The sequence below is a fragment of the Corvus hawaiiensis genome, chromosome Z (assembly GCF_020740725.1).
Source record: "Corvus hawaiiensis isolate bCorHaw1 chromosome Z, bCorHaw1.pri.cur, whole genome shotgun sequence".
In the NCBI taxonomy this organism is placed as follows: domain Eukaryota; kingdom Metazoa; phylum Chordata; class Aves; order Passeriformes; family Corvidae; genus Corvus; species Corvus hawaiiensis.
Window position 1 is genome coordinate 8,421,657 of NC_063255.1, and position 23,574 is coordinate 8,445,230.

Sequence of the window (23,574 nt, forward strand, 5' to 3'; positions counted from 1 at the left end):
TTCTGCCACAAAGGGAGAAGAGTGTTGCCAGGAGCTTTGCAATGACCATTTGACATTTCAGCTGTCGGCCCTGCTGCATATAATCACAGGGTGTATTTAAGTTCTACAGCAATTGCAAGTCTACTAAAAATGTAGTATTCTGCCATCCATCAAGCTGAAGGAATGACAGGTAAAAAATACATATGAATATAAATTGCATGGTGCTTTTTGTTATAAAAAGTGATTGAGCTTGCATTTGAGTAAGTTTTTTCATTCTTCTTCTTTGCAATCCTTGAAGTCACTTGGTAGCAATAACACAGTGTAATTGTTTTATGAAGCTATTATGGGTATTTAGCTTCATAATGACTACCTGTGCACTAAGAAGACAGAAATTTTTTCTCTGTTGCAGGATGAGAGCCTTTGTGCCTTTGAAAAGAGCATGCCTTTTCCCTCAGCATGTCACACAGTTTCAGGGATGGTTTTGGAAAGAGAGATTTGGAAATCCATAGCTCTGTTTCTTTCCTATTCCATTGGAAGCTATCTCTGCTAACAGCAATAACCTCTGCTTCTTCACATGATGACATTCCCCGAAGAAATGTCTTTTATGCAACGTCTTCCAGATGAAAGTCACTGAGTGGTCTATGTGGCAAAGCCTAAAGAAATGGAACAGAATGCCAGTGACATTGGGTAGAATCCCATGTCACAAGCAAATAGCAGTTGCTTACTTGTGGAATTCTGTTTGAAAACTTATCTTTGAGTGCTAGGGTACTTAGGTAGGTCCCTGCCCAACAGAACATTGATAAATAGGTATAATACGATGTATATTCATTATTTTACTTAGACAACAATAATCTTCACATCATACCAGAATTTTATAGTTAAAAGTCTCAAGTAGATGGTGCTATACAGACAGAATGTGGGAAAATTGAATGAAAAACATAGTTTTAGGTCGCTAAATCAGGACAAACTTTTCCATTGTAGACTGAATCATAAATTTTCTTTCTGTTCAGTAAATGCCTTCCTTGAAACACATTTTCTTCAGCTCCATCTCAGCGGTGGTGAAGTGATGAGTTTGAAGGTCAGACCTTAAGAAGTTCCTTTATGTCAATACTTGCAAATATATAGAATAAAACAAAACTGTTCTGCAAGTCAAGTTTGGAGCATTGCAGACACAGCTTAAAATCATGGTTGTGCTTATTCCTTCAGACTGAATATACCTTGCTTACCTAGTATAATAGCTTGATTTCTGCTTTACGGCAGTTTACTGGGTCTTGGAGGCGTAGTTTACAACTAAATCTTAATTTCTAATTAATTTTGTTGGAAGCTGTGTCTAAATAATGACACAGAAGTGAATGTTCTGTGCATGACTTGTGTACCCATTTGGAAAAGCACAAAAACTATCCACCTTGCTTGCAAACCTGGTTTTGTGTTATACACATATACCTGAGTTTACATGCAAAGGTACAGCTAAAATAGTGTCTCCATAGCAAATTACTACTGCAAGCATTATGAGAGCATCAGCCCCAAGGCATACCAAAAAGGAGACTCAGGACCACCTACTGCAGCATTTTTCTTGAGTAGTAAGAGGGTAATGAAACTCACTCACCCTTCAAGATTTGCCTAATGCCGTGAGTGTAAGAAGACACATCTTGTGTTCTGATGTACACAGAATCTTGAGAGTAGTCACAGCTACCACAGATGAAGACTGAGGGTAGACTCTGGTTTTGACTGTGTTATGAGATGTGTTAGTTCAGTGTAGTGGCTAGAAAGCTTCTAAAAACAAGGCTGAAATTAAGGTTGCTTTTCTGATAATAAAAAAAAGACAGAAAGATGATGTGAAATGCAGGGCAAGAGGCCGCATACAATCCCACAGCTGAATATTTCTGAGGGGAAAAAGAGAAAGAAAAACAGACTGACATGAAGAGGTGCCCCTATATTAATCTTAAAGCAAAAATCTGTGGTGACTACTGATCTGAGATGCTTTATTCCCCATCTCTAGCTGTTAAGTTTACAGATCTCAGCTGGGCCCATTTGGTATTTATCCTTTCTCTAGGGAGAGAAGGGAAAAAACAGAGTACAGACTTCCCAGTCTTTGAAAGCCCAAAATAATAGCTGTTACACTTCACATTGGCTGACCTCTGTGAGTGAGGACAGGCCTCCAACTGGCTCAGATATTTTCTCAGTAGAGATGTCAGTGTGCTGCACATATTCCACGTTACTGAAGAAAGCCTTAGGCACTTCTTAGTAATCAGGAAGCAGCTTTCATTTTCATGAGAAGATTCCCTCCAAACTGCACCTGGCAAATTAAGAATTGTGAGTTCACTGTGTTTAAATTGTGTGACACTGCCAAACCTAACAAATAGCATTACTTCATGAACTAAACATATCCTTTATTGTTGTAGTTCATCAAGAGATGATGCCTTAAGACGGCTCTTCAGATAACTCTATAAACACTACAAAATGATTACTTCAAAATATGAAAGTACAAGAGAGACTCTTCCTCACGGCCTGTGCTATAGATTTTATGACCAAGATTTTAGCTGCAGCTGGTCTAGCCATTTCCTTTCAACTTCAGAAATACGACAATGAATATGGCTTAAAAACTAAGATTGATTTTTGTCATGATAGTATGTCTATCTAAAAACACTCTTCTCTGTAATAGTGCATCAGTCACTATTTTAGGGGCTGGGATAAAGTTTAATAAGGCTGTATCATAGAAAGAAGAAGGGAAAAAGCATGACAAAAATTAAATCAGCTTCAAAATAAAATTACCTCGTACTCCAAAATGTGTTACTTTTTAGGCTATATAAAGACCTCAAGGAAAAATGAGAGTGAATATTGAGGAAAAAAATATTATTTGCAATTCCTCTTTGAATGATATTGAAGACTTAATATTTAGCTAGCAACAAGAAAACAATGTTCTATGGCCATGTAAAGCACCTAAATTTGTAGATGGATATCAAAGTGTGGAAAATGGTGGCAAACACATTCCCAGGATTGGCATAGTGGTAGGCTGTATTTTAGATCCCAGTCCATGAAAAGTGAAGAGAGGCTTGTGAGATCTATTTACATTTGCCTGGGATGGTATGGGTGGACTTTAGATAAAAGTCCTGGGAGTTAAATGAACTGGAGCCTCTTGAGGCTGGGGTGTGGAATATCTTCCTTTTACAGTTACTGGTCAGATGAATATGTTCTATTTTGCAGCTGCTATATGGCCATCTCATATCCATTTCTAAGTTCTGACAGCCACTAGTGTGAGGTTCAAAATTATTTTTGTTCAAGACCTCTTCTACCGCAGTATTGATTTTAGTGAGCAGAATTAAAGGGTGCTGAATTCTTTTATCTCCAACCAAACACAGCAGAAGTTGAAAGCATGCAGACTGGACCTTTTGAAGACACCGATACCAGCTGAACATCTTGTGGGAAAAATCTTTGTGCTTACATGACCATGCTGCTCTGTGTTACATATCTTGGAAACATACGATTTATGTTGTGCAGGAAATACCGTAACAGACCAGAAAACTAAACAAACAGCAGTCATTCCCCACTCTCAGCTATTTCATCAGCTTTCTGCTATTGTTACAGATGGCTTGACTAAAACCAGAAAGAAGAGAGTCTGAAGGCCTCTCCTACATGAAAACCTGCAGAGCAGCATAATGAGTAAAGAAATCTCTGCAAAACTCTATTAGAGGGTTCTTCTCAGTGACTCCAAATGGGGAGAGGAGGAGGTAAGATTTACTTTCCTGTACAGGGTCACAGCAAATTCATGTGGATACCAGCTGCAGAGTGATGTCAAAGTGATCCCAGGCAATCAGCTGCAGAACAAACCATTCAGACATGGAGATATCTAACAAATTTGCAGAAAAGATTATCCCTGGGGGGAACCCTCAGGAGTCATCACACACATTCCTGTTATGAAAAAAGTTCCTTGTAGGTTTTTAAGGTTAAATGACATCAAGGCCCTCCCAAAAAAAGCCCAAAACAGATCATCAGGGAAATTGTTTCTGATTGTTAGAATATCAGAAAAGTGTTGCCAGTTCAAACACTCTAAAGGACATTTATCTGAGAAACCGTATGACACAATTTATTGGACAATGACCTGCATACACAGCAAGCTCCTGTCTAGTTCTTAATACTGGGGTCATGAGGAGGGGAAAAAAAAATTTCTATGAATAAATAGAGTGACCACAGCATTGCAAGCAGAAAGTTCAGAAAATGAACTTAAATCTTGTGGAAATGTGATTCACAAAAAGAAAATTTCTTTTCTGAATCACAGAGTAGAAGAGGTATGTATTCCTAAAACCTCTTAGAGTTTCTGGTACATATGAAGTCTCTGCATGGAGAATACTTCACAGTTTACTGAGCATGAAGAGTTGTCATTATAATCCTACCCAGTCATGGTTTGATGTGCATATTGTATTTGACAGCAGGAGGGCTAGAGGTGTGGCTTCTGTGAGAAGCTGCTAGAAGCTTCCCCTGTGTCTGATAAAGCCAATTCTAACTGGCTCCAAAACTTGGTCATGAGTCAAGGCTGAGCCATCAGTGATGGTGGTAGCACCTCTGGAGTATTTAAGAAGGGGGAAGGGCGACGGTCCAATACCAGCAGTAGCAGTCAGAAGTAATGCATGACAATAAGTGGAACAACTCTGCAGACAAGGTCAGTGCAGAGAGAGGGGGAGAAGGTGCTCCAGGTGCAGAGATTCCTCTTCAGCTCATAGGGAAGACCACGGTGAGGCAGCTGTGTCCCTGAAGCCCAGGGGGGTTCATAGAGCAGAGATCCCCTCGCAACCCATGAAGATCCCGTGGGAAGGCCATGCTGGGGCAGGCTCCTGGCAGAACCTGTGGAGCCTTGGAGAGAGGAATTTTGTGGAGCAGGCTTTTTAGCATTACTTATAACTCCATAGGGGACTGATGCTGGAGCAACCTGCTCCTGAAGGACTGCAGTCTGTTGAAGGGACCCATACTGGGGTAGTTAATGAAGAACTGCAGCCCATGGGAAGGACTCACATTAGAGAAGCTCATAGAGAGCTGTCTCCTGTGGGAGGAATCCCAAGTTGGAGCAGAGTAAGGGGGTGAGGAGTTCTCCCTCTGAGGAGGAAGGAGCAGCAGAGCCAGTGACGAACCGGCTGCAGTTCCCACTCGCTATAGCCCTGCGCTGCTGTGGAGGGAGGAGTTAAGAAAGTCAGAGCAAAGTTGAGCCCTGGAAGAGGGAAGGAGAGGTGTTTTAAGATTTAGTTTTTACTTTTTCATTCTGCTACTCTGAGTTTATTTGTAATAAGTTAAATTAATTTTCCTCAAATGGAATCTGTTTTCCCTCTTTTGGTAGTTGTTGAGTGATCTCTCCCTGTCCTTATCTTAACCCATGGAGTTTAGTTATATTTTCTCTGTCTTGCTGAGGAGTGAAAAGATATAATGGCTGTAGTGGGGACCCAGTGTCCAGGCGAGGTCAACCCACCACTGTGTGTCTCAAGCAGGGTGAAATTGTATGTCTTTGTTTAAACTGAAATAAAAAAATGCTGCAGTGTGACAAACAATGCATAAAGAAAGAAGAAACATAAAAATATTTACTGGAACAGGGTGGACAATAAAAATATGTAAATATTGCGTGAAACACATGAGAGCAAATTCATTCTGAAAGAAAACACTGGCTGCAGTGTGAAGACTTGTTCTTTCATAACATGCAGCACTGGGCTGCAGTGAGCCCAGTGTTAATTGCTAGTGTTGTTTCTGCCTTTATGATGTATATATATGAAATTTATGTACAACTGAATTCTTCAAGAACTGATAAGCCACAACTGCATCTGGAACATGTGAAGTGTCAATAGCATATCTAATTATTACCTTGCTTATAAAACTAGCACTAGAAGAACAACCTTACAACCTCTAGAAGAAAAGCAGAATGATATAAGTTGTTGTAGTGGGTTCAATTTGAAGCGGGCAGAAACACCAAATTAGTGTAGTGCTTTTGGTTCAAAATACTCATTATTTACTTATTTACCGTCTGTGAGATAAGAGTTAGGAGAAAGCAAAGCAGGCACAAAACTTAAAAGAATATAAAGAAGTTTATTAACAGACCTAAAAGAAAGAAAAGAAGTCAGACTAAACCTTCAGAACACTTCTCCTCCCCCCACCTTTCTCCCTTCTCCCACTGACAACGTAAAAAGAAAACCCTTGAGATTTTCAGCCATTTTACCACTTCTATAACAACCTTGTTCAGTTCACTTAGGGAGAGGAGTCTCTCTTGCTCATGCTATGGAGACATCTCCACAAGAAACACTTCTCTCATGGGTTCAATGTCACAGCGAGACAGCCGCCTGGATTGGTTCTCTGCTGACATGTGAAAGTCCCTTTCCCCAACTTACAGCTTTCCCCACAACTGCTTTCCAGGGTTCAATCTTGAGCTACTGGGGTACCATTTTAAGGATGAGCTGTTCAGAAGCAAAGGTTCTCTTCACCTATCTCTGGGAGCATCTTCATCTCTAGGACTATCTCTGGGAGCATCTTCATCTCTAGGAACAGAGGTCTTCTCCTTCTGATTCGGAGCAAGAGTCTTCATAACTTCCATCTCTCCCTGTTCAAACTTCTCATCAAATTACAGCTGCTTCAGCATTTGCTTCTTTCAGCACAGGTACTTTTGCTCACAAGTACAGTTTGAACACTCCACCCCCCCAATCTTTCATGAAATTACAACGGGTACTCTGATGTATCATAGTCCGTCACCACCATAGCTTTACAACAGAATTTCAGCTTCTAAGCATCTCTTCTTTCTCCTCCCTCAGGGTTTCAGCTCTTCCTTCTTCACTGACTTGGTGTCTCTATGGTGTTTTCTTCACCTTCCCTCTTCCTCAGACTCAGAAGAGGATTAATGTCTGCAGGCTCCATCTGCTCTGGAGGAAACTTAGAGCACTAAAGGGTTAATCTTACCCAGGCCCCGCAGCTGGAGTTCTCTTATGGCTGTTGGTCACATGATCTTTGCTGGGCAGCGGGGGCAGCTTCAGATGAATTTTCAGCCACACTGGGGCGGGGGGTGGGCGGTGTCGAGCCAGGCCACCTCTATCTGCAAGTAACAAGGATGTGGGAGAGGCCGTGGATGGAACAGCGCCGCATGGCTTCAGGATGGCTATGTCCCGGCCCGGGCTGAGCAGGGCCCAGCCTGGCCCCACTGGGCCACCCGGCCCCACCCCCAGTTATCTGTCTCAAGGCTGGAAGCAAGAGAGAGCTTTCCCGGGGTTTGTTCATTCTTAAATGTGGATCACAGAGGCGTGTCAAGCTCCTTAAGTGGCTTAAAAAGTTGCCAGCATTCAAACTAGCCAGTTGATAGGTTCTGTCAAGTCATAGAGGAAGCTGTAAGCACCTCTTTGCAAGAGAATCACTTCCGTAGCTATGCTAACCCATGACAGTTGTTCATCAGGCATTTGAGTTTCAGCTGCTAGAATGGCAGACTGGCACACCTGCACCACCTTACATCAGTTTATAATTTATTTTTTATCTTCTATAGTTGAGGTATTTCTCCCCACCTTCGTATGCTCCATGGGCTGCCATTATCCTACCGCTGACTTTTCAAACACTGTTAGATCTTTTTCCATCCTGCATTTGGAAGCAGATTCCCAAGATAAGAATTCCTCTCTCTCCAGCCAAATGCATTTTTTTTCATCTGTGATGCTTCCAAAATCTTCTGCAAGAGTTATGTTACTGATATGCAGAGTATTAAGATGAGAAGACAGTATCTTTGTTGCCTGTACTGCTTCATCTGGCTCTTTCCATCTGTTGATTCCTGTAGACTGCAAGACATTTTCAGGCAGGGTCGTAATTTTCTTCTGTGTTTGTAAACAACATAGAGCTGGGATTCCAGCAGGGCTCTTAAGAGCTGGTAAACACCAACAGCACCAAGCAACAACAAAATAATGCATGCAGTAGAAATACTTTTGTTGATGACTATCTTAAATGGAGAAGATAGTAAATATTTTTCCTAATTTTTTTTGTAATTTTTTTTTTTTTTTTTTGGTAATTAAGTGGACGGTGTTACCAGCATGAATAAGCTGAAAGTGCTGCACTGAAGGGATTTATCGCCAACATGTGGTTTAGAAGTTTGACTTTTTTTGAGAGAAACAGCTAAATGAAATCATGGGGTTTTTAGTGAATTAAACAGTAGCTGGAATCTATGCAGGTAGTCTTTAATAAATGGGAAAGGAAGTGAAGATACAAGGGGGTAATATATACAGTGAGAGAAAACAGGAAGGAAGCATTGTGTAAAGTAAGAAAATGGTTGACAGAAAATTATATTAAGTAGTGAAACAGATCTAGGAAACAAGAAAAAATAGAAAGAGGAGTTTTGAGGGAAGAATGATCACAAAGTAGAAATGGGTATTGTGCAGTTAAGAGTATCAGTATTTGAAAACATTTAAGATGACTGTCTTTCTGAAGAAAATGTGGGAAATTGAATAAATTGAGTATGGACTGTTTCAGCAGTCAATTAAAAAGCAGAATAAAAAAATTAATAAAAGAGTTGAGGTTTTTTTAAACAAAACAATCAAAGGAGTTTGCAAAAAAAAATTGAAAGAACCAAAAATTTAAATCATAATTAGTGTAGTTTGATACTAAAAACAAAGGAAACAAACAGATCATGTTTTACATCATTGTAATCTAGAAAACCATGTTCCACATCTAAATGTGAAAGATAAAAAGACGGTATACTATTGATGAGAGCTGAAGCCCGCTACAGGGGTATTAACTTTGTTACACAGATGACAGATTTTGCCTGATTTGAAGGCACACATGTTAAGATGCAGTTATTCTAATACCCTTCTTTGGATAAATTTTTTCAATTGTTGTTTCATTATTTCTGTGGGGGACCTTAGTATGTAAGAGGACAGTAACAACAGAGAGATAATCTGCATCAGGCCCATGGTCCATCTAGGACATTTACTTCAGGAATATTAGAACTAAAGGAAAACATTGAAACATTTTATATGGTTACAGTATTAATTTATTCACTAAGATACCTCTAGTTTCCATTTATTTTCTAACTTTGTTTTTATTTGTGTGTGTTTATGTTTCTTTGTTTCTTTAAAAAAAAAAAAAGTACTTAATGCATCAGCCAATCATTGAATAGACATTTTTCAGAGAATTTAAACTGTTGGTTCTTTTTTCTGACCAGTAAGAGCAGACTCAAAGTTGGCAAATTGTAAAGAAGCAACTGCTGGTATGTATATCACTGGTCAAACAAAGATCACCCCACATTTTGGGACAGACACTTTGTGCAACCACCAACGACCACTGAAGACCTCTCAAATATGCCTCCGTGGGCACCTGGAACCTGGACTGTAAGATAAGCCCCCACACTGGGAACTTGAGATACGATAAAGGTGGTATTATTGTCTGAGTGTAATCTCAGGCCTAGGGGGAGGTTAGCAAAGCAGGGGGAGAAGTATATATCGGTGATAATGAACACAAAGAACACCCAATTTATGGGCCACCAACAGTCTCTCTTCCCCCTTTCTTTTCTATTTCTTTCTATTTCTCTACCTCTTATTTTATTGTTAAACAAAATCTGTACTATTGAATTTGGCATATCATCTCCTTTACACCTTAATTTGGGCAGAGGCATCTCTCTCTAATCAGATCTTAATAGTCACCATGCTGAGAGCATGACAAGAAGTATATAGTTTGTGAACTATCCCTGTAGTCTACCATGTAGTACCTTATCCTTGCTTTCTTGATGAAAAAACTGGGGGTGAAATTTCAAAAAGTTTTCTCCCTTAATTTTAGTTTAGCAACTATAAATTCAACTGAAACATCACCTAAACCTGCCATCTTTCAGTTTGAAGCCATTCCTCCTGTCCTATCACTGCATACCCTTGTAAAATGTCCCTCTTCAGCTCCCTTGTAGGCCCCCTTTAGGTAATGCAAGGCACTGTGAGGTCTCTCCAGAGCCTCCTCCCTTCAGCCTCCCTTCACAGGGGACTTGCTCTTGCACTGTGATAATTTTCATGGCCTCCTCCAGAGCCGTGCTAATAGGTCAAATTCTTTCTTGCATTGGGTGCCCCAGAGCTGGATGCAGCACTGCAGGTGGGATCTCACCAGAGGAGGGCAGAGGGGCAGAATCCCCTCCCTTGCCCTGCTGGCCATGCTGCTCTGGATGCAGCCCAGGACGTGTTTGTCTTTCTGGGCTGTGAGCGCCCATGACTGGGTCATGTTGATCTCTTTGCCCACCAATACCCCCAAGTCCTTCTCCTCAGGGCTTCTCACAATCCGGTCTCCACCCAGCCTGTATTTGTGCTTGGGATTGCCCTGACCCAGGTGCAGGATCTTTCGCTTTACATTGTTGAAGTTCCAGAGGATTGCATGTGTAAACATCATATATAAATCTCAGAGTAATTTTTACATTTGCACAGGGATGTGTTCTGCTCTCCGTTAGAGTGAAGACACAACATTCTTGTCTGAAATAACATTACCCAAGGCCTTAGTCTGAGATTACCCCTTCTTTTTTGAATAACCTATTATTTTGAGGAGTGGCAGTAAGCTAGTCTTAAAGCAGAGGTTAATAATCTGATTGTGTTGTAATATTTCAGGCTAACAAAAGCGGGGACTCTGAGTGGGATGAAAGATCGAAGAAAACAGAAAATCCTGGGTGAAATAGTAAAAGACAGATAGTAAAGACAAAGACATTACAATTAGTAAGTACTACTGAGGTGACACATGGTAGCTTGTTGGGGTCTTCTCAGCCCGCCGTGTAGCCCTGGGAGAGGGGCCCTGAGGGCACAGACACGGGGTTTCCCTGCCCCTGCTCAGCCTCGTTCCCATGGGTTGGTTTGTGTTCCCTGCGCGGGCAGAAGGACCCTTGGTCCCGTGACTGGAACAGTTCCTCGGCAGAGCCCCGGCCATGCGGCTGGAGAAATAAACATCTCTGAAACAGCTATCAAGAATCTGTCTGTCCATATATATTTCCTTTCCACGGGACTCCTGGTTTGATATATGCGTGTTGCAGGATCCCCGCTGTAACAGTAGCTTATGATTAGTTTTCTGAAGAGCAAATCAGAACTACTACTGTCAGTAGGAAAGAAAAATAATGACATAAAAAAGAGCATGCTGGCAATAAACAAACACAAAAGGTGAATATGAATAATAAGATGATTTATTAAAAATTGCTTTGAATTCATTTTGGAATTCAGGGTTTTCGGATAAAAGTTATAATTTCTGCCAACAAATGGAGGGTTTACTTCTATTTATAAAACAAATTGGTGCATTGTGAAAATGTGTACCACTGGTTCAGGGGCTTCACCTTAATAATTTTTACAGGTACAGGTTTAAAAATTGCACAACAATAAAATAATGTGATAAACTGAAATTCTTCCACAAGATGCCAGAGTACCATTTATACATCTGAATAATTCAGAATACAGTAATATTTTGTAATGCAAAAGATGCTAAAAAGTGATATGGAAATTTTGGAGATAACTCTGCTGGTTTTTTCATTGGCTTTAGTAGGTTTGGGATTGATCAAGACAAAAATCTTCATGTGAAGGCAACTATGAGCTAATGAAAAAATAGCATAAGCAATTGATAGAAATACAAAAGGTTTTTAATGACAGTAATCCTGTCTTAGAATGTAGGTCTTTTAAAGACTGTTGAGAATTTTCTGCTTCTATCTGTGGGGAGAATTTGGTCAGATTTCAGCATCAGAGACATTCTTCACATCATGAAGTCCGTATTTAGGCACAAATTCAAAAGCTGTTGATTTACTTGACAGAAAAATTTATCTCTCTGCTGCTGAAGCGATTTGAGTTTCCCATTGGCTCCAAACAGGAGTTGGAAGAGGCTATGTGGGAGAAGGTAGTTGCTGATCTCTCTAGCAGACTAATTCACCTTTGCTGCTTTTTAAATTAATTTTTCCATCACTGCCAGATAAAGCCATTTCAGTTGCTTATCACATAGCCAGATGTGCTAGCACAAGGCAACTTGGTTTAGATAGCCAAGGCAAAATCTATGGATTTTGTAAAATGGAAGCAAAACTGTACAAACAAAGTAAAATAAGCAAAAAATAAAATTACCCTCAAACCCAATGCTATTATTGAAAGTATCACTTCATCAGGTACTAGTCAAAGTAGATTTCTATTTGCATAGGTAAGCAGTTTCAATATGGTCAAACAGGGAAGAGCATTTTACTCTTGCGACGCAGCAAACTATTTCTTTTTGTGCTTCCCCCACCCCCACTTCCTTCAGTCCTTGTGTATAATGCTATCCTTTCCCAACTTACATTGTTAATGCTGTTTTCTGGAATAGAAAAATATATCCCTTTTTTTTTGGCCTGAAAAACAATGGACAATATTTCCAGACATTAGGAAAATTGTATGCTAAACACATTTTGGATCTGAAATGGCCTTAGAACATTTATTTCTTATGCAACAATAGCACAAAAATCTTGATGCAAATAGAAACATTAAATTCTGGGGAAACAAACCAAATGATCATAGATTTTTGGCTGAAGTTATCAGCTTGAAGAATAAGGCCTTTGGCTTAGTATCCTACTGTTGGCAGGATCCAACTTTTTCAGGGTCTATCAGGCTCTGTAATTTCAGGTTTGGAGATTTTCCTACTTTATCACATGAATTAATTTCTCTCAAGCTTCTGTTCCATACAGTGCTGTTCCTATAAATGATTAAGGTAGAAGAATAAGGTCATCATTCACTGAATTGCTATGCTTTTGCAGAATGAATTCTCATCTAGTATTTTAATTTACATTTCTGTTGAAATAAGTGAAAAAGAGTCAGAAGCTTTCCTGACAAAGGCGATGTGCCATTTCTTTTTTATAGATATTACAAAATGGTATATAGTAATAGATTAAAATGTAGCCAGTTGTAGGGGTAGTTAGAATGTTCAGCTATGTACGCTGGCGTAATGTTATCTTGTTTTCTACCTCTGAAGGATGAGAGCAATGAGTCCTTAGGAGATGATATATAATAAAATATTGTGGTACAGCGATGTTATGGATTGTTAATTCAGTTTTGATAATGCTGTAGAATGTAGATGATGATGTAGGTAACACTGCAGGATTTAGGGCAGGCAGTGGAAGGAGAGAGAGAAAATAAATTTGACTCAAACAAGTAAAACGGAGAGTTCTTCATCCAAAAGACAGCTGATTAGAGCAACTCCCTGCCAACTGATATTGTGAACAATAAAAATCTACATGGATTCAAGAGGCAAATGGAAAACTTGATGAAATAGAAATTCACTGAAGATTAAATAATGTAGAAACCATTTCTAACTCATGAAGAGCTGAAAAGACGCTCAGGTTTTAGGCAGAGACATTGTATATCCTTACTGTGCTCTTACCCATACTCAGATATTTGCCTGTCAGCCCTACTGGAGATTAGATTGTGGGCTCAACAGACTTCTGCTGTTATCCAGTGGATAATGTTCCTATGTTTTAGGAATTGCAGTTTAATATTTACTAATACAGTAAATAATTTTCATGTACCATATGTTATATACATATATATATATATATATATATAATATCCCATAGCTGAAAAATAAATGTACACCATAAACATGTATAGACTCTCATTTTTTTTAATGTAATACTCCATTTAAAAATATTGATCTCATTGTATCACTGGGTATCTCCACATGAACAATAATTAAATGACTAGGAAAGCTTAAACTGAAGGTGCTTAGATTTTCATATATGAATCTGTATGCTTTGTAGTGGCTTCATTTGTCCAGAGTGAAAAATTAAACTTCTCTGAATACAAGATGTCTTCACTGGGGTATCTGAAATAGAAGCACTAGAGAATTTTGGTGGTGTTATGAATGCTTTTTTTAAAGAAAAACATTTTTCCAGCCTAAAGAGAAATACATATGGATACGTTCCTTTACAGCGAAAATCAGTGCAGACAGAAGGATCTACCCATACAGATTAAATTGCGAGGCTGCATTCCAAATATATTTGGCAGTAAGATATTGTTTGTCTGTCTATCTATCTATCTATCTATCTATCTATCCATCTATCTCTCTATCTCTCTATCTCCAAATATATTCCAAATATTCCCTGCCACCTCCACGAACACACCGAAGGTTTTCCAAACACAAAATGTGGTCTGTGATATATCATTTTGGATACCTTTCTGATGGCATCCCATAAACCCTTTATCAACTTTTCTGTCTTGGTATGAAAAACAGCACCATGCATTATGGAGTGAGAACTCATTGATTTATGAGCATTTCAGAGGACCAATTTGGTGTACGCAAGAACGAATTCTAGAAAAGCTCATGCGTCTTTTGCATTTCTTTTTTTTCCAGAAACATTGAAAAATTGAGATTTAATGTTTGAAACTTACAAGAAAACATATGTCAACTTTAATTGTTTTCTGAAACCTGGTCCAAACATCTTGAAATCAATCAGAACTTTGATTTGGTCTTGGTTGGTCTTGGATCAGCCTTTTAGTAATCATAAAATAAATATAATCAGGCCATATTACCTCAAGACTTTATATTTAACTCTGTATTTTAGTATTATGTTGATATCTTTTAACATAAATTTTATTTTAATGCTTATTCTGCATTCTGTGTTTAAATTGATTTCTTCTATTGTCTTTTTAATTATTAATTTCTAATACCTACTAGGGTTCTGATGTTTCATGACCTTAATGCCTCTATTTACAATTTATTCCTTTCTTATAAATAGTCAATTCCGTTTTTTCCTTGTAATACCCTGTTTATGTGTATAAACATTTGTGGAATACCGAAGTAGTTTCACTGTAGTATTTATGCATGAGGAATTATGTGGCAGTAAAGTAAATGATGAGTGAGTGGAGATCACGTCTTTACTCTTTCCTTTGCTAAAGCAGTATCCAGCGGGTGTGATTAGCAGTGACTTTTTGTTCAGCATCTGTATTTAATCAGCAGTTATTTCTCCATTTCCTAGACTGGTTAGTATAACCCTTCACCACTTTATCTCTCTTCTCTGCCTACCAGTCAATAAAAGGAGGTTTTCTAGCTTTCTCCTCTATTTTTGTGGCCACCCTTGATAAAATTTAAGTATCTGATTTTCTGAAAAAAAGTGATAACATAAGTAAGGTAAATAACTGAACAAAACTTTTCAACTCTTTCTGGAAGTTTTGTGAAGCATGGTGCAGTAGTGACTCAGCAACACAGAGTAGGTTGAAAATGTTTAATAATTATATAAATTTAATTTTAAGTTCAGGTATTAATTTAAGTTTACTGTAATTATAATTACAAAAGAGTGGTGTTTTCATGCATTTTGGCATACCAATGACATTACTGTGTATCAAAACTTATGAATTTGCCTTAAGGGATTCTCAGCCTTGAATGTCCTCCTCCCTACCTGAGACAAAAGCGCTTAATCTCATCCTCCATGTAAGATGTGGATCAAAACTAAATACATATATCCATGGGAAATCACACAAAGAAACAGCAATATATCTTTTGAAATTATCTCTTGCGGGAATAATTAGCATTTGGCAATGATAATAAATTAAAATTTAATTCCCTATTACTTTCCTTAGAACTAGTCTCACATGAGGTCTGTAATTATATCTTGTTTCCCTTCTGCTCCCCATGTCTCTACTTGCTATCACGCCCAAATACTATAGAAGGATTTTTATCCTATGTGTAATACATATAAAACATCATCACCACAAGGATCAGGTTGGATTGGCCCATTTGACTATGCCTGAAACTGCACTTGAGAAATAATCCGTAAAAAAATCTCAGGAATTTTTCTTTCCTGTAGGTGAGAGGTTCATGAGACCCTGTGGAGATTGATAACACAATGAAACTAATGGCCTGTTCAGTCCAAGTCATGGGAGCTGGGGAAGATGCCAAGAAATTAGTGGAATATGGAAAAAATGTTTAACAAGGTTGCAAGTTAAAAGTTCAGAATCCTGTATCAAATATTATAATTTTAATATGTCATAGAACTGTCTTCTGTCCATATAAGTGAAGGATTTAAAAATGTTCTATATGGGGGCTAAGATCTGTCTCTAAATACTTAAGATCTTAATTGCCTCAGAGCTTAAACCCTAGAGGAAGCCTACTCTTGAAGTTCAGTGGTAACATAAAGTAAACCATAAAATAAAACTGAGAAAAAATGACTTAAATGAAAGTATTTCTTCACTCTGCAATATATTGCACAAGTACAGACAGTAAGGTAGCTATCATCCCTTAGAACTCTGTGACAAAATTGCTTGATAATGATATTCTGCTCCAAAAACTTTCTTTCTCTCATAAGAGTTTAAAGAGAGAAAAAGAACTGTAGTTCCTGGGTTGTGAAATAACTTTTAAGTCTTTATCTTTAATGAGGTTGCATTACACATTACCCCAATTTTCCTTTCACTGAACTTCAAGACACAGCTGAATGCTACCATATAAGTCATTAAGGAATGTCTGGGGGCTGTTTTTTAAGAGTGGGAGGACAGAGGTATGTGTGGTGGTTTCTTTTTTTTAATATGTGATTTTCTTATCTGTTTGGACATCTATTACATCATAAAAGTGGCTCAAATTAAAGTCATTCTGCTACCTTGTGGCTGTAGCTTGAAATATCATGTGTTCAGTGGTTTAATTTGTAAAATCGTCCATTATAATGATACTCATACCATTTGTTAAACTGCATCCAGAACACTGTACTGGAATTTAGACCCTTCCCAAGAACAAGAGACAACTTTCTTCTACTAAAGACTGAGTGTCAGAGATGGTAACTTCTCCTTTTTCCTTACCCTTCTTCAATCTCACATAGCACAGAAACAGAGCATGGAGGGAAAGTTTGCACGCTACAGCAATTCTTCTGCCTGAACATATCTCAAACTTGATGAGAGCAGTCCAAGGTCAATGGAGAGTGTCATACATAATCCTGGAGAACTTCAATCTGTGACAGCTGTAATATTTAAATAAGAAAGAACAGCATTATTTCAGGATCAGAACTTTATGCTCCATAGTGTTGCAGAGATCCTGCCTAAGACACCCTTTTAAAACTCTATACGCCTATCCTTCTTTTGAATATTTTTTACTCTTCTTGAAATAAAAAAAACATTTAGTTCAGAGGAATCATCTGCTAGGCACTTGCAGTGACCATGTCTGTTATATTTCTTTATCAACAGTGGACAATACACAGTTTAAAGCATTTGTCCAGTCTGAGTGAATAATTGATCCATAGAGCTCTTCAAGACGCTTCTGGAAAGTTCTTTACGTGCTACTTTAGATGCGAGAAAGATGTGATTTTGGAAACCTGAACTCATCCATTACTTTCTTGTCCCTTTTCCTGAGGGCTTTTTAATGTGATGTCCATCCTATGCCCAGATAAACATTTTTCTGGGAGTAAAACAAGACTGTATAACCCATTTTAACTGAAAATTTTCCTTAAAATTATTTTTCATTAAAAAAAATACATTAAAATTATTTTAAATTGCTTATCATAAAAATTGCTGTGTTGAGACTTTGAGTCTCTAGACCTTTCTAATTAGCTAATTCTGAACAGACTATGCAAATATTTGAATTTCTAAGTGTTCAGAATGCCCCACTTGTGGTGCCCCACTGTGGTTGTGCTAACATTAAAGTATTGCTGACATAATACTTAAATAGTGTAGAAAGAGTGAGACGAGCCTCATAACCATAACAATAACAGTAAGATAATTCAGGGTCCCATTCTGCTCTAGGTATTTTGAAAAATACTTTATATAACTCTATGTGTTACTCTATCTTCAGATGACCTCAAAACATCTACTCGCATTGAAACCAACTTTAGATCTGTCCTATTTGTAGCTACTTGTAGCAGGAACTGTTTGAGTAACATCATCAGTTTTTACAATAGTGTAAAGTAGTGACAGAGTAGCATCCTAATTGCATTATATTTCAAGCCACATTTTATAGCAATAATTTATTTGTGGTAATATCAGTGATGATAATAAATTAGCGCAATGAATCATTATTGCTTATGATATTCCATATATGCAGAGCAATCATTCCATCATAATCTTCAAATTGTGTTGCATTGAATTAGATTTGCTGGACAAACTGTTTTCATCTTGTACTTTATGTAAAAATCCTTTAACAAAACTTCTCAACAGAACATTGTTGTCCTGCAAGAGTTTTAAATTATATTTAGAGATATTCAGCATCCTGCTGGATAGAGTCCATTAGAGACAGAGCTGTTTAACATAAGAGAAGAGAAAAGCCTCAATTTTTGATTTATTGGTTCAAAATTTCATTAGAGGTTCTAAATACTAATTTTAGTACTATTTTGTACTTTAAACATTTTAAAAATTTTTGGTTTTGAAGCTGAAGGCCAAAGCCCCATTCTCTACCAACAAAAGAACATCTTACAGATGTAAGTACAGATCAGTGTCATACAGCAAGAAATTAAAGAAACATTTTGCACCAGAAGTTGTTTAAGAAAGTGTTTTTATCTGGGGAAGTTGCTGATAGAAAAGGGAGAAATTTCCATTCATGTTACAAATAAGGCATTTAGGTATGGAATGACACTATCATGTAAAACAGAAGACAAATAATTGTAGATTTGTATGTGGAGACACTGAGCACCATATTTGTACGAGAATATACATTTGTAAACATTGTTTTATATCATTATACATAGGAGATATTCGTCTGGCCTACAAATTATTGTTTTATCTTCTGGTAGGAAGCACACAGTATATATTTTACCTTTCTGTGGAATCCCATTCACAATATATCTCACTGCTGACTTTTGGTGGCTAGATAGTTCTGTAATGTAGAAAAGAAATCTTAGAGATGAGGGACATGTACATTATTTAGGATGACTTTATCCATAATAGCAGGGTAACAGAAATAATCTGCAACTGCTTTTTCCAAACTTTCAAAATAAATGTCTTTCTTAAAACATGACTGCTGTATACTGGATTTAAGTTTGCTAATTATGTGTATTTGTCCCATTCTGATTGATGAGATATATTAGTACAGAAATATATGAGTCTCATTGATTTTTGACAGCATTTTAACTTTTCTTTGTCCAGTCTAGAGCAAGAGTTCCTTAGCAGGGAAACAGACTATTATTTTTGTGTGGATGGTATTGGATGAAAATACTACAAAGCTTAAGTTTGTGAATTAGATATGAGACCTATGTATTCCAAAAAAGCAGACTGAACAGCTTTTTTTTGGATGCATATCTCAAATCATAGATTAAAATATTACCACCGTGAAAGAGAGAACTAGAGAATACTCTCATCTAGACTTTCCCATATGTCATCTTTTAAGCAGCTGAACAGAAATTACACTCAGCTGTTTCTTCATATATAGAATCATCTTTGCATGGCTAAGTGAAAGCTATTTTCTTTTTATGCCCCATTATTTTAATTACACATGTAGTCTGCCATGAAAATTGTGCGCCTATTTATTATAACATCTTTGTGACTGTCTGGTGATTGGAAAATTCTCTTAGGTTTTTGTTATATTCATCAGTGTAAGCTAAAGTCAGCTTAGATCAGAAGTTTTCCAAATGGAGGTGTTTTGATTGTAATTGTATTTTGATGCAAAGGGCACATTCATTTCAAAATTCTTACTCTATAAGTCATTGACTTCTCCAGTTTGTTCTCTTTCTTCAGCAAGGTAAAAAGCACAACTGCTACTAAAATTTCCCACTCTTCTCACCAGAACCAAAATCCATTAAGATTTTATCAAACTCCAAATTTTTCTTTGAATTATTAAGACCCTGATTTCATAACTGATAAGCAAATGGCAGGTGATCTAGTAACTGGATCAGGCTTGCTTCCATGTTTTCCATTCAAGCACCATCTGTCTCTGTATGATCAATGTAACCTTCTGTAATACATTTATTTTAACACTGTGTCCGTATCAATACTATGGTTTAGTATCTAGTAATGTAGAATACATGGTGCACTCAAAGATCTTAAACCTTATGGTATTACTTAATGATTAAATTCAATTTCTATTCTTAGCATGAGAAGTTAGTGATGTAATTCAGTAAGTAGGAGCCTTTTGGAATTCTGTAGAAAACACGTCTGTTCTAATATGGTGATTATATATATTCACATTTGGTACCTATGATTCAACAATAGCTGGAGTAAAAAGTCATGTACATAAATTTTGATGACATGATCTCAGGAGCTGCATCAATCTGAAGACCATTATATCTATTGCACTACTAGAGAAACAGCATGCTTACTACCTCTAACAACATTTACATCCTAAAATATCTATTTATCTGATGCACATTACATTTGCACAATATTTATCTCATGTAAGTTTTCTATAGGAAAAGCTGTTCTTGAAAATCTGTAGGGATATTTTATCCTGACAAAAACTTTTTAAAAAATTGCTTGAAGGGAGTTAAAACAGTGACTTTTTCTGTATTTTTTTCTGTACTTCCCAGCTATATGAAAAATAAGCACAGTCTTCTTCAGTTTAAATTATTTGTCACTTGAAATAAATTACAGCCTATAAATACAGCTTGTCTGACGGACAGTAAATTTAAAAAAAATTCTCTTTCATGCCAGAACTGGTTTTTGCTCTGATTTCTAATGGGGAAAAAATCATGGTCAGAATATCTTGTCAGCTCCCTCTTACCTGCTTCCACAGTATGAACGCCGTGATCAAAATTATTAAATATATTTTATTATAAATATTTGCATTAAGCCTAGAAAACAAGGCCAGATGTTTGCTCATACACCTTAGGATTTTAAATTGTTACCCAATTTCAACCACGTTTGGAAGCTGAAGGAAATCTTACCAAGAAGATTGTTTCTGTGGAATTTACACATACACCAGGTGGGTGAGGGGGTGGAACCCAGGTATTTTATCCCCAGAACAAAGTGGAAGCAGAACTCAATTTCTACACATTTTATCTGACAGCAGATGGCTGCTGGCTAGTCCTGAAGAGAGCCACAGTACTGCTGATTGTTTTCCTGGTGAGGATAGAAAAGATGTGTGTTGAATTATACAAGTGAGAAAAGAAATAAAGATTCTTCTGAAGCAAAGCTTCACTGATTCTGTTTACCACAAAACCATTTTAATTAAGGTTCCATTCTTAACCTATAGTCAGCAAGTAAATAATTAGCTACAGTTTATCTTTTACATCTGTCACATTGGACTAATGTTATAGTGTTGGATTGTGATGCAGTTGATATAATTTCTGCTGATCTTACATGTGACTAGACCAGGCTGGCAGCTGTGCAAACTGCATTTGAGGATGCTGTATTTATATTGTAGCCAAATTTCCCTGCTATGGCTTAAGCTCTATTCTGTTTCCAGCATTTCTTACCACACTGTGCCTCATCTCTTAAAATATACAGTTGTAGAAAAATTCAGGTGAAAGGGACCTCTGTGGGTCTTCTGCTGTGGCCTCTTAGTGCACAACTCACATCAAGCCTCAGTGTAAGATTCAATGTTCAACTGAGTTTTGCAATCCCTAAGAATGGAAATTCCACACCCTCTCCAAGCAACCTCTTCCAGTCCTTCAGGGCTATCATGGAGAACCACTTTTTTAATATACAGTTACAATTTCCTTTGTTGCACCTTCTGACCCCTATCTTTTCCCCTCATGCATCTCTCAGATGAAAAGGCTAGAATGCACCTTGCGGTAGGGGAATCTGCAATCAGGTCCTCTCTTCTTCAGGGACACATGCACAGAGTCCCTTCAGACACTCTTAACAGCAGGTTCTCCAGCCCCTGATCATCTTAGCAGCTCGTCCTCTTCTAGATTCTCTCAGGTTTATCACTACCACTTTTTAAAAATCATAGAATCATGGAATGGTTTGGGTTGGAAGGGACCTTAAAGATCATCTAGTTCCAACTCCCCTGCTGTGTGTTTGGGATATAGACTTGGTTGCTCAGAGCCCCATCCAATCTGGCCTTAAACCCTTCCAGGGATGGGGCATCCACAACTTCTCTGGGAAACTTGTTCCACTGCATCACCACCTTCACAGTAAATATTTTTTTTTCTAATATCTAAACCAAATTCTTTCAGTTTGAAGCCACTAAAGGTTAGCTGTCTAAAACTAAACCCCATATTCCACAGGCAGCATAACAGGTTTCTAGTACTGCAGTGTCATCATTTGCATCAGTTTGTTGGTCACACTGTTATTAATACAGCCCAACATATATTTCATTTTCATACTGCATTCCTCACTCATGTTTGACTGTGGTGAACATCCCTCATTCACAGTTTAATTGTTATGAGACAGTTTTTAATAAGCAATGAACAGCTTCTTTCTCAAAGGGAGAATCCTCTTTATTTTTCCCCCCTCAAACTACAGCAAAAAAACCAAATTGAAGCACTAACTTAACACTGCTAGGTGTTTTGACCTGTGTACTTATAGGGTAGTGTAGATTTGAAGATGCTATTGCTGCTGCTCTTCTTGTGTCTTGTCTCCCTTTTTACAGTCTATATCCCATGATTACTGCATTTATTAACCTGAAGCTCACAGGCTCTGACTTCAGTCTTGTGCTCCCTCATAATTTAACACTGCTTTGGGGGTCTGATTTATGAGCAAACTTGCATTCACCTGTGGAGTAGCAATTCCTCTGCTAGGAACCTCAGGTGAGAACTTCTGTTGACACATTTTTTCCAGTAGGCTTGTTAGAGAACAGAGTCCTCCTGACTGGTTGTTTCTGTCTTTGAAATGTCTGATAATGAATCAGCTTGCTCTCAAGGCCAATTTCACCTGGTGTAAAGGCTGTTGACCTGCAGGAGGGTTCACTATGTTTTGTCCTTTCTACTTTGGTAAGACACAGCCCCTTTCTTCATGCACAGATCATGTATTTCCTAGAAATCCCACTTCCAGTTCAGTTGGCTGGGCCTTGGTCTCATTTCAGTCACATGGATCTACCAGGTGAGAAAAACACACAGTTTGTATGAGCCTGGGCCTCAACATTCCTTAAATCTTCTCAGTCTATATACTTAGGATTTTTTATGTGAATCAGAATATTTAAAATGTGTTCAAGCTTCTGGGAAAAGTTTTTTCCTTCCATATTTGATTCTTATTAAGGTGATAATATCTGATTTATCATCTCTGTAACTGTCATTCATTTCAACTTTACAACCATGTTTCCAGATGAGTTTCCACTGAGAGCTTTATGTTCTGAAACTGTGTGTTTGGTGTTTTCCAGGAATTTTTTATGGCCAAATATTAAAGCAAATTTCTCACTGTCAGTGTCTTCCAAACAGCACAGGAGTACTCTCATGGTGGTGTTGGTATTAGCACACATCATAAATTAAGCGTTCTTTGAGATCCCAATCAAGGGTCAGGATGCATACTATCTTAGAATTTGTGCAGATGCAGGGAAATGATAGAGGAAACAAGTTCATTCAGCACTGATTTGTGTAAGTAAGTAGGTACCTAACACAGGAACCATATAGGGCCTCTAATGAGGCATATTAGCCACATGCTCTTCATTTCAGCTTTATGTAGGTAACTAATAAATCAAGAAGAAAAATCTGTTGGAAGACCCAGGAAAAGTGAGACTTGCTCCTTCTTCTGAGGTTCACAGAATTACAGAAAGGAGAGTTGTATCTATTGCATCCAGATGTTGTGAATTAAGTGCTTGTTACTCCTCCATCATGTATCCTTAAATTTCAGCATGACC

General features: G+C 37.8%; 1 long non-coding RNA gene across 1 annotated transcript in view; it reads left to right on the forward strand.

Moving 5' to 3' along the window:
- The window catches only part of LOC125320491, a 56,743-nt gene that overhangs the window by 28,239 nt on the left and 4,930 nt on the right, over positions 1-23,574 (forward strand). Inside the window, exon 2 of the long non-coding RNA XR_007201129.1 lies at positions 3,565-3,707. This is a non-coding gene — a long non-coding RNA (uncharacterized LOC125320491). The remainder of the gene's footprint in view (positions 1-3,564; positions 3,708-23,574) is intronic.